The sequence below is a fragment of the Falco biarmicus genome, chromosome 19, assembly GCF_023638135.1.
Source record: "Falco biarmicus isolate bFalBia1 chromosome 19, bFalBia1.pri, whole genome shotgun sequence".
Lineage (NCBI taxonomy): Eukaryota > Metazoa > Chordata > Aves > Falconiformes > Falconidae > Falco > Falco biarmicus.
Genome location: NC_079306.1, coordinates 6,087,598 through 6,102,935, shown reverse-complemented (window position 1 = coordinate 6,102,935; position 15,338 = coordinate 6,087,598). Strand labels below are relative to the sequence as shown.

The following is a 15,338-nucleotide window of genomic DNA, read 5'->3' as shown; positions in this document are numbered from 1 at the left end:
ACTTCAAGAGCTGACAGGAGCAGTGTGGGATAACCCTTCTGCAGGCAGGATCTGCACAACTTGCTGCACCGCTCTCCCAACGCTGGAAACTCCGTGTTCCCGGCCTCGGAAGGGACGGCATACAGCTGACACGATTGTCTCTGTGTGTAGAGAGTTGGCTCTAGCCAAGGCCAATTGAAATGACACTTTGTCTCAGAGTCCAAGTGCCTTTCTTACTGCAGCCATAACCAGCTGGGCTGCTGATGGCCAATCCCCCAAGGGAACTGGACACTCCAGGGACCTCAAGCTCGCCTTCATGGCCACGTGCCTCCTAGTGGCCTATGAGCTTCTCAGATGTAATGGGTGTCATAATGATAGCCCAGATCATCAGCCTGCTTGTGGCCTTGGTTACTCCTTGGTTAGCGGTTCCTGAATTGGAGAAGGCAGTGATAAAGAGATGCACAGCAATGGAAGAGATGGCCAAGGACCCTGCAGGTGCCATGAAGGCTTTGCAGGAAAAAGTGTGAGAAATAGCCCCTATAGCTGTGCAAAATGGAATGGCGTTAGATATGAAGGTGGCGTCTGAAGGCAGAGTCTGTGCTGTTCTTAATACCAGTTGTTGCATCTACGTAGATCAAAGTGGGAGAAATTCTACAGATATATGTGTAAAAAAAATTTGAACACATCCTATTATTTGTCGTGAGTTCCAGAACGTTTGCACCTTCTATGAAATTGAAGACATTTGGAATAGCCTGGCGTCCTGGTTTCCTGATTTACAGCTATGGATTATAAAGTTCATCTCCAGATGCCTTTCTCCTCTTTCTCTTTGATCGCTCCAATCCATTTTACCTATGTAGCTTGTGCTTTAAGGTTCAGAGAGGAAAATTTGGACTGTCTTTCAGTAGTGTCTCTAATATTCCCTATGGGCAACTCTTCAGTAGTGGCAATAGACTTCATGGGGATTTGCTTGAACTAACAATTATACAGCTGAGAAATGTATTTTTTATTTATTAATTTCTATCCCACTCCCCCCCCCCACACACACACACACGATAATTAATCCCTCTTTTATTCCTGCTTACACCCTGTTCTCTAAGGAAAGCAGGCAATAATTATAGCCAAGAATTTGCTATATTCAGCTGCAGAGTTGGTTGAAGATCTGATGTAAAGTGATGTAAGTCTCATGGGGCTGAAGACAAAAATATTGAGGCTGGAGAGCTGGGGAGCAAGGCTGTCCACGCAGTTATTAGCTCCAGGGACTGCTTTTCCTACTTGTCCGCACCTCCTCAGGAGACACTGTGCATCAATAGTAATTGGAAAAGCCTTCTATCATTTCCCCAAAGTGCTCATTACCTGCCTTTCTCTTTCACTGTACGGCTGAAACTTATCTCATTAAGCGTAGGAGCCAAACTTGAAGACCAGATGTCCCTGATGGAAAAGACAGGGCTCGTCAGGGCGTTCTCCCTCGTCATGAGCCCAGGGTGTCTGTGGTGCTCTGGACTTCAGGTGTTCAGAGGAGCCTGAAGAAACCTCTCAAGAACACCAAGTCCGGAGCAAAGCCCACAGTCCCTGGAAGCGTTAATGGGCCCCACTGAGGGCCATGGCTGAGAAAGCCTCCCCATGGCCTTGTTAGAGCCCATCCTTGGGGGCTGTGAGTGCAGGAAGGCAAAGGCGCTGTGCAGGCAGCTCTGCTGCTGAGCAAAGCCTTGGCTTGCTTGATGAAGCAGAAAGGCCAAGGCGTGACCTGCAGCCTGTGGGGAGGTGGGTGCTGTCCCTCACAGAGGGCTCAGGGCTCTTCCTGGGGACCATGGAAGGTGGGCATCCAATGCCCAGTGAAGGACAGCAATGGCACAGCAACTTCCAGCTTCCCCATGGGGCTGCAAGGAGGCAACGATGCCCCCGTGCCGTGAGGACATCATGTCTTGTCATGGCCCTCAGAGGCAGAGACAGCTGCCACAGCCAAGGGGACACAGACCTGGGTTCTACTGGTGCCTTCCAGCCTTGACAGTGCCCTCTGCCCTCTTCACCACAGGCTGTCCTACATGGTTGGAGCCCTGCCCCTGTTGCCCTGCAGGCTGTAGGCACCATCTCGCTGCCCTGCCTTGCTCCCACCCCAACACTGCCATACCTTCGCTGAGGTACCTCCACTCTCACCGGCTGTTCCTTGAAACACAAAGCCATGGGCTGATCCAGGCTCCCTCTGGCTGAGCTCTTGCACCGCAGCAGGACCCCTAGAGTGAAAGTTCTTCCTCCCGATAGCCACTCTCCATTTGCAACATTACACTTTGTGAAATCTTTTCCCCTCTCCTCTTTTTTCCCACTATCCAGAAAAGCTTTACCACCTCAGGAACTGCCCTCCAAGCAGGGAACCTAACTCAAAAGCTATTTTTGGTGGTCTTTCCCCTCAAAAAAGTGAAGTCACCTCCACATGGTCTTCTAAACCACATGGCTGCTGCTGGCCTTTCAGCTTCTCCCAGAGACGTGACCAAGCCACATGCCTGCTGCTGTCCTCTCATGTCCACAGGCAAAATGGACATGACAGCCTGTACCCCAGCCCTTTTCCTGGAGAGGTCCTATGCTGTAGCTTGGCAGAAGGACTTTCCCAGCCATGTTCCTGTTGCCGGCCTGTCACCTCCAGAGACAGAACTGACCTCACAGGCCCCTTCACAGCCAGGCATGTCCTCCTGCATGAGGAGTTCCTGAGAATCAGCTGTCGTCCTCATAACACACCCCTCTGTCACCCTCATTCTAACCCATGACCTGGCCACAGAAAAGCAGCCTTGTTTCTTTCAGATTTTTCAAGTGCATTTCCCACAAGCCATTTGAGTGGAGAAACATTCTTCACATGAACTTCCGTAGTTGTGTTGACATACACATGATATATGATCTTTCATATATATGGCTTTTTTTTCCAGGTTGGACTGACCGCTGGAGATCATCGAATCCAGCCCTCCAACTGAGGCAGGGTCAGCTAGAGCAACTTGCTCAGTACCTGGTCTAGCTAGGCTTGCAATATCATAGAGGCATAGGAACAGAGAATCATTTAGGTTGAAAAAGACCTTAAAGAGAATCAAATCCAACCGTTACCACAGGACGGCCAATCCCATCACTAAATCATGTCCCGAAGCACTGCATCTATGTACTTTTGAAACACCTCCAGGGCTGGTGATTCCACCAGCTCCCTGGGCAGCCTGTTCCAATGCCTGACCATCCTTGCAGTGAAGATGTTTTTCCTCATATCCAATCTAAAGCTCTCTTGGTGTAAATTGAGGCATATTCCTCTTGTTCTGTCACTTCTTACCTGGGAGAAGAGACCTACCCCACCTTTCAGGTCTACAACCCAACCTTTCAAGTCTACAACATCCTTTCAGGCAGAAAGATCCCCCCTGTGGTTCCTCTTCTCCACACTGTACAACCTAAGTCCCCTCAGGTGCTCTTCAACAGTGCAGGGCTCCAGACCCTTCACCACCTTTGTTGCCCTTCTCTGGACATACTAAACCACCTCAACATTACTGTTGAAGTGAGCGGCCCAAAATGGAAACACAGTGTTCAAGGTGTGGCTTCAGCAGTGCCGAGTACAGGGGGTCCATCACTGCCCTGGTCCTGCTGGCCACACTGTTTCTGATAGCAGACACGATGATATGGGCCTTCTTGGCCACCCGGGCACACTGCTGGCTCATGCTCAACCATCTGTCAACCTGCACCCTCAGGGTACTTCCCCACCAGGCTGCCTTCCAGCCACTCTGGCCCAAGCCTGTAGCGTTGTGGGGGGCTGTTGTGACCCACGTACAGAACTGGCATTTCTCCTGGTTGAACTTCATACAACTGGACTCATCCAAATGGTCCAACCCGTGCAGATCCCTCTGCAGAGGTTTACTGCCCTCATGGAGATCAACACTGCCACTCAATTTGGTGTTGTATGCAAACTCACTGAGGGTGCACTCAAGCCAGATCATTAATAAAGTTCTGAAGCAGGACTGGCCCCAACACTGAGCCCTGGGGAACACCACTCCTTATGGGCTGTTGTCACCTGAATTCACTCCATTTACTACCCCTCTTGGGGCCTGGCTGTCCAGCCAGCTCAAAACCAGCGTGGAGAACACCCACCGAAGCCATGAGCAGCCAGTTTCTCCAGGAGAATGCAGTGGGAGATGCAGCCAAAAGGCTTTCCTAAGGTCCAGGTAGACAGCATCCACAGCCTTTCCCTCATCCACTAGGCAGGTCATTTTGTCCCAGCAGGAGATCAGATTCCCCACGCAGGACCTGCCTTTCATACATCCATGCTGGCTGGTCCTGACCTCCTGGTTATCCCGAACCTCCCTCCTACCCTTCTTGTAGGTGGGCAGCACTTGACTAACATTCAGCCTTCTTGGACCTCCCCAGTTAGCCAGCACTGTTGAAAGTCACCCCTGTGGTGAGGCAATAGAGAAACAGACCAATGATTTTCAAAGTGTCCCTGCATCACGGGATGTCCATTGTCAAGGACACAATCAAAAGCACAGAGGGGCTGAGCTGGGCTCTGTGAGCGCTGGCAGGGAAGAGCCCTGGGGCCAGAGAAAGAGCTGCTGGCAGGGACAGCTGCAGGCAGCAGAGCCCTGGGCAGGGAGGGGGGGAGATGCTGAGGGGGACCCTGATGCAGGGCAGATAGGGGCACCTCCTGGCCATGGTCTGCCGTGCAGGTGCCTTCCCTGAGCAACACACCTCTGCTCTCCTCTCCCACCCAGCACAGCCTTTAGACCGTTGGTTCCATGTGTTTCAACAGCTCCTGGTCCAGCAGAGCAGCAGAAGGGATGAAGTGCATCTCTCCTGCTGCCACGTGCCATTTCTCGCTGAGCACAGCCTGAGGGTGACTGCCCTGCACTGCTGCTCTGTGGGAGGTGGTGTGCCGGGCTGGGGAAGGGGAAGGAGTTCCCGCGTGTCCCTTTGTCTCTCTCCTGGCCTTGCTCAGATGCTATTGGCATTGCAGACAGGCTCTCTGGCAAGAGGGGTTTCAGCTGCCGGCTCAGGCGCAGACCTTGTGGGTCCTCCTGTGCAGACATGTCCTCAGCAAGGAGGTGTCCCAGCTTTCCCCTAACCGATGATGCTGTGGGCAATGCAGTCTGTGAGGCCGGGGAAGGAGCTGACTCTCCTGCAAGAACTTGCCATGGTCAAGACACTTGACCACCTACTTCGGGTGTCCACCCAAGATGTATGTGCCTGCCAGGGCACACAGTGAGCCCTGGGTGTCCTTGGATAGCAGTGTGGTGCTGAGCCTTCGGTAAGGGATGAGGCATTCTGTTCTCTGCAGTGGATCCCTCTGCTCTCAGCAGTGCCTGGCTGCTTGTCAGGGTAACATGGCAGTGTGATCACTCTCCATCTAAGAAAGGAGCAATTGCCGGGCAGCTGGGAAGGAGAGGGATGGAGAGAGCAGAGTCCCTGCCTCTGCCCTAAGGCACAGACAGTGGCCTTGCCTCTCAGCACTCACTCTGCTCTCCCTGAGCACAGCACAAAGCCCTCCTGACCTGACTCTGGCCATGGCCGTTGCTCAGCCTGGGCAGAGCCGATGCTGACAGGCCCTTCTGCGCTGGGAGCAGTTTGGGCTGAGCCAGTGCAAGGCCAGGACTGGCCCCTGCCCCCACGGTTCCCATGAAGCCCCTGCTGCAGAGCAGGGCTCACTGCTGGGCAGCCAGCGGGCACAGCCCCTGCTCCTCACAGCACACTCGGCCAGCACTCAGCGCAGCTCCAGCCACGGCTCGGAAGGGAGGTCTCCTAGGAACGGCAGAGGGGGGGCATGGGGCACGGGGGGTGCATCTAGGAGAAACAGCTTTCACTTGCCTTAACAGAAGAATTGCCTGACTTGTCACTACTTTTCCTCCTTGAGCAGGTTCCCATGCCCAGAGGCAGCAGATGTCCAACAGCAGCTCCATCACCCAGTTCCTCCTCCTGGCATTGGCAGACACGCGGGAGCTGCAGCTCTTGCACTTCTGGCTCTCCCTGGGCATCTACCTGGCTGCCCTCATGGCCAATGGCCTCATCATCACTGCCATAGTGTGCGACCACCACCTGCACACCCCCATGTACTTCTTCCTACTCAACCTCTCTCTCATCGACCTGGGCTCCATCTCCACCACACTCCCTAAAGCCATGGCCAACTCCCTCTGGGACACCAGGGACATCTCCTACTCAGGATGTGCTGCACAGCTCTTCCTGATTGTCTTTTTCCTTTCAGCAGAGTGTTCTCTCCTCACCGTCATGGCCTATGACCGCTACGTGGCCATCTGCCAGCCCCTGCACTACGGGACCCTGCTGGGCAGCAGAGCTTGTGTCCACATGGCAGCAGCTGCCTGGGCCAGTGGGTTTCTCTATGCTGCGCTGCACACGGCCAATACACTGTCACTGCCGCTCTGCCAAGGCAATGCCCTGGGACAGGTCTTCTGTGAAATCCCACAGATCCTCAAGCTCTCCTGCTCACACACCTACCTCAGGGAAGTGGGGCTAATTGTGGCTGGTGCTTCTTTATTATTTGGCTGTTTTGTTTTCATTGTTCTGTCCTATGTGCAGATCTTCAGGGCTGTGCTGAGGATCCCCTCTGAGCAGGGACGGCACAAAGCCTTTTCCACGTGCCTCCCTCACCTGGCCGTGATCTCCCTTTCTCAGCACTGGCATGTTTGCCCACCTGAAACCCCCCTCCACCTCCTCCCCATCCCTGGACCTGGTGGTGTCAGTTCTGTACTTGGTGGTGCCTCCAGCAGTGAACCCCCTCATCTACAGCATGAGGAACCAGGAGCTGAAGGACGCACTGAAGAAGCTGATGCAGTCAGGTGTCTCTCAGCAGCACTGAACTGCCTGAATCTCCTCACAAGGCATTTGCAGGTCATCTCTGGAACATCCTGTGCATTTAGCACTTTTAACGTCACAATTGTGTTTCTCCTAGAATGTTTGCATGCACTCCACTTCCTCAAAGGAATGAACCCAGCCTGCCTGACCCAGAGGCTTTTGTACGTTTGCATCCAGGATGGTGCAGCTGGACTCCTGTGTCACATCTCTGTAATTTAAGGGGCTTGTGTAGTGGAGACATCTATCAACTTCCCAGGAGAGTAAAGCACCAGTGTAGAGCTCAGCTGTGTGAGTGTGCAAAGTTGGGGCAAATAACAGGGTGGGGGCACACGGCAGGGTGTCCTGGTGCAAATCCTTGGGTCACGGTGAAGGAAGCAAGGCAGTAATCGGGTGGGACACAGGGCTCTGCTCAGTGCCATGTTCCCTGGATACCCAGGGGAAGCTGCCCCAGGTGCCCCAAGATGTCCTAAGCATCAGTCGTTTCCTTTGCTTGTTGTACACCCCAGTCGCTACGAGGAACATTTGCTGCATGGTCAGCTCTGTCATCCTTAGTGGCTCAGTGATACCCAACTCCATTGCAACTCTAAATGTAAATGGAGCCACTTTCCTCCTGTCACTGGTTACACACAAGTCCCATAGCTCTTGCCACAGTTGGCCACTCAGCCAAGGCTGTGGTCAGACATCTCCAAATAGATCATGTCCTCACGGCTTTGCTTTGACAAGTAGTGAAGTAAACCACTGACGGAGATCCCACCAACTGGCCTGGGTCCAGTCTTTCACTCTCGATGTTATCTCAAATAAACCCCAGTTTCTCAGCCTCTCCTTGTCCATAACGTGCTCCAGGTCCCAACCATCCTTCTGGTTTCTGCAGGACTTGCTCCAGTCTGGCAGGGTCTTTCTTGTGCGGGGGAGCCCCACTGTGGGCTCAGCAGTCCTGATGTGGTCCTGTGGAGGGTTAACCATGGCCAGCACCCAGCCAGCCACCCAGCTCTTCATCTGCTCCCCTGACTCAACAGGACAAAGGGAGAAAATAAACCAGTGATGCTCCTGGGTCAAGGTACAGGCAGAGAGACTACTTACCGATCCCTGTCATAGCCAAAGATGTGTTGTCTTGCCAAAGATCAATTTCATTCATTGCCAATTAAAACAAGATGTTGATTGTGAGAAAGAATGACCAAAACATTGAAGACCATTCCCCAGTTTCTCCCAGGGCTAAATTACTCCATTGATCCCAATTCACCTACACAAGCACACCCTGAGAGGTGTAGGGGGGATGTTGAAGAGGGTTGATGGCACAGGAAACCGCTGCTGCTCCTTCCTCGTCACACTTCTGCCCTGCTCCAGCGTGGGTCCTCTCCATAGACCCTGCTATCTTTGCGGTCAAGGGTATGCATTGTTCATTTCATTCTGTCTTGCTTGTGTCCTTGAAACTCAGAGAATGACAGAGAACGTTGACATTGGAAGGGACCTCTGGAGATCACCCAGGGAAACCCGCTAGGAGAGGCACGGCCAGCTGCAGGAGTGGTCTGGAAACTAGGACCATGCGCGGCAATCAGTTAGCTGAGGGGAATGTGCTCGAGCTTGTCTAGACAACAATTAACATGATGAGGCATGTTTACAGAGCACAGGGGAGTGGGAGACGGATGGCACCAAGCTTGGCGCCAAGGAAAGGTAACACCTTGCTGTTGATTGTTGGTAGTTAACCACCAATCAGGGATTGCCTAGTATGCAATGCTTAGCTTCAAGAACCAATTAGTTTAAAACGCGCAGCTTCTGAAAGTGCATAAAAACGCGTGCTTCTGTACAATAAATTGACTTTTGCTTGCATCAAGCTGCGTCCCGTCTCTTCATTCGCCGCAAATTGGTGACCCCGACGTGATGCGTTTAAGGCTCTGATATGAAGGGCTCTCGAATCGCCTATCTGAGCGACATGCAGCGAATCCCACAGAACTCTGAATGATCTGCTGAAAGGAAGCAGGAGCCGGCCTGAAATCCCTCCGGAGGTGAGAGGTGAGCTGTGGGAAATCCGTAACGGGGAATCAGGCTTCGTCCCCAGAAAGAGACGTATATGGACTCATAAAGGGTCTTCTAGTCAGATCCGGGAGTCCGTGCCTCAGTCTCCTCAAATGGTGACCCCTATGGTGGTGTTCCCAAGCCTTGGAAGAATAAGGACGGAACTGGTCTGTACAAAAAGCCAGCTCGTGGAAGAGGGCTGCATTCTGGAGGAGACGTCTTGGCTGAACAATCGTCTTGCTGGCTGGACCAGGCGGACAACCTAAACCCCGAGGATAACACCTGTATTCATCGAGACAGGTGAGCAGCCAAGAAACTTTAGAGACTTTGAAAGAATGAAAGTGTGTACATACAGCAGCCAATTGTATGATGCTGCCGCGGAGGGGAACTCCGTGTCGGGAATGCATTTAACATCTTGGTGGCAAATTCTGACTACTCTTTGCCAAGTGTGGACTAATTCTACTAGCGGTGCTAAACCAGAGGAAGCTGTAAATTCCACCGACAGCGTGACTCTTCTCAAGACACCGTCAGCGATGGCGATTCTGTCCACACCTCCTCTGCCCCCAAAGCTTCTGTCACTGATTGCAGCGACCCTCACAACACAGGACCAAGCACGGGAACAGGACAACTCGGACAATGATGTCATTGACACTGATAAACCTTTTGATCCAGGTCCTATAGATCTGGAAAAGAGCTAGACCTTTTCCCCACCCCCTCGTCTCTCCTGATGCATTGATTGTATTTTTGGGGAGGGTGAAAGGGAGTCTGAGGGATTGGTGGCAGGAATGCAAGTGGGAATCAGTTCAGTGATGGGTTTGGGGAGTTGCTAGGGCATGTTCAGTATTTTGTCAGACAAATCAACCCGCAGAGTGGCAGCCTGTGCAATACGAGGCTGTTAAAGGGTTAAGCAAAGCAGTGCGGGAAGGGAGGATTTATAATGCATTTGCTATGTCCCTTCTTGAAGTGATGGCAGAGCCTTATACACTCACACTGCATGATTGGAAGTTACTGCTTTGTATGGTACTAACTGATACAGTATATGATGTGGTTATTTGATTTTTGTGAGCTACCTGTAGTGGCCTTGACTGAAAACCTTAATCGGGGAATTGCTGTTAACTATGAGCAGATAGCTGGAGCAATTAACTGTGCCGATTCTGTGACTCAGGCAAGGTATCCCAGGGACAACTGTTTGCAAATGAATGAGACCGCTATTAAAGCAGTCAGGGTGCGGGAGTCTTGCCACAGTCTTGCAGGGTCCTAGAGAGTCACTAACTTTAATACTAACTTGATTGATTGGCTTCAGAATATTTTGCAACAAGTCGAACTTCAGGAAGCTCAAGGGTTGCTTTTAAAACAACTAGCTGTGATAATGTCAATGAAAATTGTAAACGGGCAACTTTCACAATCGCAACCCCAACATGTGTCAAATGATTGTAACGCAGAACTCACAGCAGACTGTAATTCTCAGGCTGAGTTCTGGAATGCAGCATAACACATTTTTGCTTCTCTAATCTCTTCTGTAAGAATAGTACACGCTCTTAACTTGCTTAGTAAATTAGGCTGCTAGCTTGCTAAACAAAGTAATACTAAAAATACTAATTTTTTTTTCTGGCTTATTAACAGATGTTGATTCTGTCCATCATATGTTGCTACAGAACCGAGTTGCTATTGATTTTTATTACTAGCAAAGGGACACAAGTGTGAAGACTTTGGTAGGATGTGTTACGTGAATCTGAGTGACCACTGTGAATTAATTTACAAAAGCATACAAAACTCAAAAGCCTTAAAACAAAGATCTGCAGCAGAGCCAGGGGTGGGATGCCGTTGGTCTCTTCTCACGGCTGGGAAACTTTGGGCCATGACTCAAAAGTATTACAGGATTTATTATAATTATCTTTAACCACCTTATTGATGTTTGCCTTACGTCTCCCATACCTTTTTTTCCTGTATTCACTGTTTAGTTGATTCTAACATAAATCAGGTCATGGTCACCCAGCTACACACAACCTTTGCCTTGTCGCAATTAACAAGCAAAAAAAAGGAGGATAAAGAATGTCTGAAGAGAGATGTAGGAGAGGAAAATGAGAATATTTGACCTAACAAGAGATGAGAGAACAGCTGGGTATTGTGAAGGAGAATAGGAAAGATAAACATGGTTATTTAGTGTTTAATAGGTGTCTGCATACTTGTAGTGATATAGAGCTAAGTAACTACATGAACAATTCCTGCCCTGAGCCTGGTGGACCATACAGCTGTGGTTTGTGTCCGGGCTCAGAGATGTAAATAGGGGCTTCTCTGTTATGGTAAAAGTGTTTCTCTTTGCATAAAAAAAGAGAGGGAATGAGGGGAATGACCCCAGAGGTATGTTCAGAGAAGGCATGCCATGTTTCGAACTTTTTGACTGAACCAGTTCTTGTTTGGTGTGCCCTTCCATCTATGTATAATGTTAATCCAAAAGAAGCTGATATTGTTTACACTTTGTCGATAATTGTCTTTCTGTAGATGCTAATGCAGTAGGAGGCTATGATGGGAACGTGTCGCAGCGGTTCTTCTCTTATCCAGAGTAACAGCAGGGAAAGCATTTTAGAGTTAAATCACCTTGTTTGGTAGGCAGTTAAGAATGTGAGTCAAAATTGCCACTGCTTTTTGTTGTTTGTTCAGGGACATGGCTGTGAGGATTTTGATGGTATGCGCTGTGTGGATTTTAGGCGCCCCATTGCAGCAACATGTTAACAAAATCTGAGAAAATTTCAGCCTTTTTTTGGCATCCATTCACTCAATTGGCAGTATTGTTTGTTTGCTATTGCCTTGGTCGCTGTCATGTTTGCAAGGGCCCTGCAGAACATGGCAAACCTGGTACTAGCTGTTCAAAAACAAAAAGGGGAAAGTGTAAAACTGTACGGAACAAAGACAGTGGGTTATTTTGACATTGATAATATGTCTTAGTTGGTTTTTTATTTGTTCTATTACTTGTGCCATGTTTTTGCTCCGTTTCAGGGGTTCTTTTGTGCAACAGGAAGGGGGAGATGCAGGAGCGGTCTGGAAACTAGGACCATGCGCGGCAATCAGTTAGCTGAGGGGAATGTGCTCGAGCTTGTCTAGACAACAATTAACATGATGAGGCATGTTTACAGAGCACAGGGGAGTGGGAGACGGATGGCACCAAGCTTGGCGCCAAGGAAAGGTAACACCTTGCGGTTAATTGATGGTAGTTAACCACCAATCAGGGATTGCCTAGTATGCAAGGCTTAGCTTCAAGAACCAATTAGTTTAAAACTTGCAGCCAGCTCAAGCCAGTTGTACAAGGCCTTGGCTCGGTAGGTTTGGAATATGTCAAGGGGTGGACATTCCATAACCACTCTTGGCAACTACCTGCAGTGGTTGAACATCCTCAGTTCAAAAAGCGTTACCTTGGTTCACATGGAATGCTGCATACATTAATAAGACTCTCAGAGCCTTTTCTTCTCCAGACTGAACAGTTGTAGATCTCTCACCCTGTCTTACTGGGAGCCATGTTCCAGTCCCTTCAAGAAGCTTGGTGGCCTTTTGCAGGACTTTAGTAGGTCAACAACTCCCTTCCTCTGGGAAGCCCAGCCCTGGACACGGCACGCCAGATGTGGCCTCAGCAGTGCTGAGAGGAGGGGAAGGGTCACCTCCCCCCATCAGCCAGCGATGCTTTTCCTAATGCAGCCCAGGGGGCCGTTGGCCTTTGCCATGAGGGTGCATCGATGGCTCCTGCTCAGCTGCTTGTCCTCTGGCACCCAAAGGTCCTTCTCTGCAGAGCTGCTCTCTGGCCAGCCTGCCACCAGCAGGATAGCCCCAGGAGGGCTGGATCACGGGCTGGCCTCCCCCAGGGGCTCGCTCAGCACCAGCAGCAGCATCTTGCCCATCCTGGAGACGAGCTTCAGCTCTGGCACAGGCCGCAGGGTGCTACAGAGTCACCTGGGAGAGCAAAGCCCTCTCCTGCCAGGGCTGCGCAGCCCAGGCCTGTTGCCCTCTGGCCTCGGGGACTGCAGCCCTTGCTCTCGTGGTGGGAACGTCCTTCATCCTTCTGCTGCCCCCTGCCACCCGCTCCAGCATCCTCTGCTGGGCAGCAAACCCCTCCCACACAAGGGCTCCCATCCCTGGGTACCGGTGTCCGTGTGACAAGCCTGCCCTTGGCCCTGGTGCCACACCTGAGGTGCTGCAGCCCACATGGGCCCCAGAGCCCACCGCCTGGGGTGCGGGTAGCAGGAGCCCCCTGTGCCACCACAGAGCTGTGACATCAGTGCCGTAAGCGCTGAGGAGGGGCAGGGCAGCTCCCACACCTTTGGTAGGGGATGGAGACACAAGGTCTGTAGGGGAGACCTACGGGAAAGATGAGGGGAGGGGGACGCTCTGTGTGAGGTCAGGGCAGCTCAGATACATGGAGCTCTTGTATTGGACAGGCAATGAGGTTGGGTGAGAGCTTGAGTGTGGATCAAAGGGGAGAGCAGCCAGGGTGGCACTGAGGGAGGAATTAGTTGTGGTTTGACACTGGCCAGCACGCAAATGCCCAGCATCTGTTGCTCACTGACCCCTTCCATGCCCAGCGTGATGGGGGAGAGGATCAGAAGAAAACTCACAGGTCAGGAAAATAACAGTTCAACAGGAGAAGCAAAAGCTTTGTCTGCATGGAGAGCAACATGAGCAATTCGCTCACTCCTTGCCATGGGCAGCAGGGGTTCAGCCATCTCCAGAAAAGCTGCTCTTCAGCACATCTGTCAGTGACACGGGAAGACAAATGCCATGACCACAAATGTCCTCTTTTCATCCTCCTTTCCCTGAGCTGTTATTGATGAGCACAACGTCCTGGGATATGCAATATCCCTGTGGTCACTGGGGGTCAGCTGCCCAAGCTCCTTGCATCCCCCCAGTCTCCTTGTAGCGCAGGCAGAGTGTGAGAAAGAGAAGCCTTGGTGATTACTCTGCAGCGGTGGCCAAAACACTGGTGTGTGGTCAGCGCTGCCTTGGGAAGAGATGCAAAGCACAGCACCAGAAGGGCTGCTGTGAAGAAAATGCACTCCATGCCAGCCCGAGCCAGGACAGAGCGACAGGTCATACAGTCAGGGTGAGGCAGGAACAATGTCTTCTTGAAATGACCTGAGGAAACCTGTGGATCACAGAGCCTGTCTCTTCTGGGGGAATCAGTCTCCTTGGTGATCACTGCACAGGTAAGCAAGGATGCCAGGAGCCCAGGTCTTTGTGGGAGAGTCCCCCAGACCAACCAGGCCACCCACTCTGATGCTCATCTGCACCTGGGACTCCCCAAAGAGGACAAGATGCTCAGGGATTTGAAGACCAGTGCCACCTTGCTTCTAGTAGTGTGCAGTTGTGGTGTCCCTGATGCCCAGGCATGTGTGGATGGAGAGCAGCAGAGCACAGCCCAGGACAGGAGGGAAGGAGAACCTGGCCTGCGGAGGGCACTGGCAGGTGGGATCCCATGGGGGCAGGGCCCTGAGAGCATCCCTAGGCCTTCCTGGCCCTGACCAGCCTCACCTGGGGCCTCCACCCAAAGCTTTGTCCATGGCTTCGGGAGGCCATTGAAGCCAGGCAGGAGATTCAGCCCCAGCACAACCTGTGCTGTAGGTGTGCGGGTCTCCAGGCACAACCACAGGAACAGCCTGGCCTGTCTATGGACCTTGTTGGTTCTGAATTTCAGGCTCACTTCCCAGCTTCATTCTGAATGGGGTGGCCAATGAAATGACTCCATGGCCCTCCAAGTCCTGGGGACATTCTGCTGCTTCCCTTCCTTCCTGAACTCCCTCCCACATACACACCTTCCTTGCTGTAACGGCTTGTCACTGGCCAAAAGCCCAGCAGCACCCAGCCGCTCCCTCCCTCCTTCCCTCCACAGTCAAGGCCAAAATATTAACACAGCGGTCTACATGTGGTGTTATGAGTGATGATAACGTGGAAAAAATAATTTCCCTCACTGTATTGTCAAGGCACCTCTTCATACGCTCCAGGGCACGGCTGGCTGCCTCTGCTACCAGGTCACGGGCTGGGATTGTGTTTTGCCTTCTGTCCCCCAGCACCACCAGGGCCTTTTCTGCACAGACACTGCCCAGCCAGGCAGGTCCCAGGCCCTGCAGCTGCAGGGTGTTAGTCCACCCGAGGGAGGTGCAGGCCTCCTTGGTCCTTCCTGCATCTGTGCAGCTCCTGACAGGGTGGCCACCCCACCTGCCAGGGTTCCCCTCCATGGCATCCCTAGGGCACAGGGATGCTCCTCTCAGTTTGGTGCCACCGACAGACACTGTGAGAGTTGCCTCCACTGGATTATCTTTACAGCTCTTAAACTGTAAGCAGGAGAGTCCCCTGTGGTGCCCACACTGCCCCAGTATGTCCCAGTGGCCTCCAGGTGGGGTGTGAGCCCTTCCCCACTGCTCTCTCAGCCTGACCATCCAGCTGGTGTTTTACTCATCTCTTTCTGTTTGCACCCAGAGTGTCATGGCCTCGCTTGGGTAGAACAACGCTGAGGGAGACCATGGGAAGACATTTGTAAAGCTGAG

General features: G+C 51.9%; 1 pseudogene; it reads left to right on the top strand.

Moving 5' to 3' along the window:
* The first annotated feature begins 5,865 nt into the window (after window positions 1–5,865).
* On the top strand, window positions 5,866–6,799 carry LOC130141497 (olfactory receptor 14C36-like; annotated as a pseudogene).
* The last annotated feature ends 8,539 nt before the right edge of the window (window positions 6,800–15,338 follow it).